Source organism: Crocuta crocuta, unplaced genomic scaffold (assembly GCF_008692635.1).
Source record: "Crocuta crocuta isolate KB4526 unplaced genomic scaffold, BGI_CrCroc_1.0 scaffold610, whole genome shotgun sequence".
In the NCBI taxonomy this organism is placed as follows: domain Eukaryota; kingdom Metazoa; phylum Chordata; class Mammalia; order Carnivora; family Hyaenidae; genus Crocuta; species Crocuta crocuta.
The window spans coordinates 552,190-552,508 of record NW_027527456.1 but is presented as its reverse complement, the minus strand read 5'-3'; the positions used below and the strand labels follow the sequence as shown (position 1 = coordinate 552,508).

General features: G+C 50.8%; 1 protein-coding gene across 2 annotated transcripts in view; it reads left to right on the top strand.

Annotated features, from left to right (window-relative positions):
• JADE3 (jade family PHD finger 3) overlaps positions 1-319 on the top strand; it is a 173,009-nt gene that overhangs the window by 160,422 nt on the left and 12,268 nt on the right. The gene's annotated exons all lie outside the window — the stretch shown is intronic.

The following is a 319-nucleotide window of genomic DNA, read 5'->3' as shown; positions in this document are numbered from 1 at the left end:
TCCCCACCTCCTCTCTCCAAACTACCCCCCCCCAACCATAGAAAAGGCTTATGACGTCAGCAGTAACTTAGGAAGTTCTAGAAATTAGCCAACAGAAGCCTCAGGCCACAGGTCAGGATCCGTGAGGAGAATGTGACCTTCCCAGGAGTGTCCTGCACATTCCCTCGGCCCCTCAATGGCTGGAATCAACTTCTGAACAGCGCTTTTTAGCCAAGGGCTGCTCCCAGAGCACCCGGAGCCTTGCACTTATGGAAGAGGGGCTTAGAAAAGGTTCTCAAAATAAATTCTGGTAAGTTGGTTTCCTGTGATTGCTCACCAT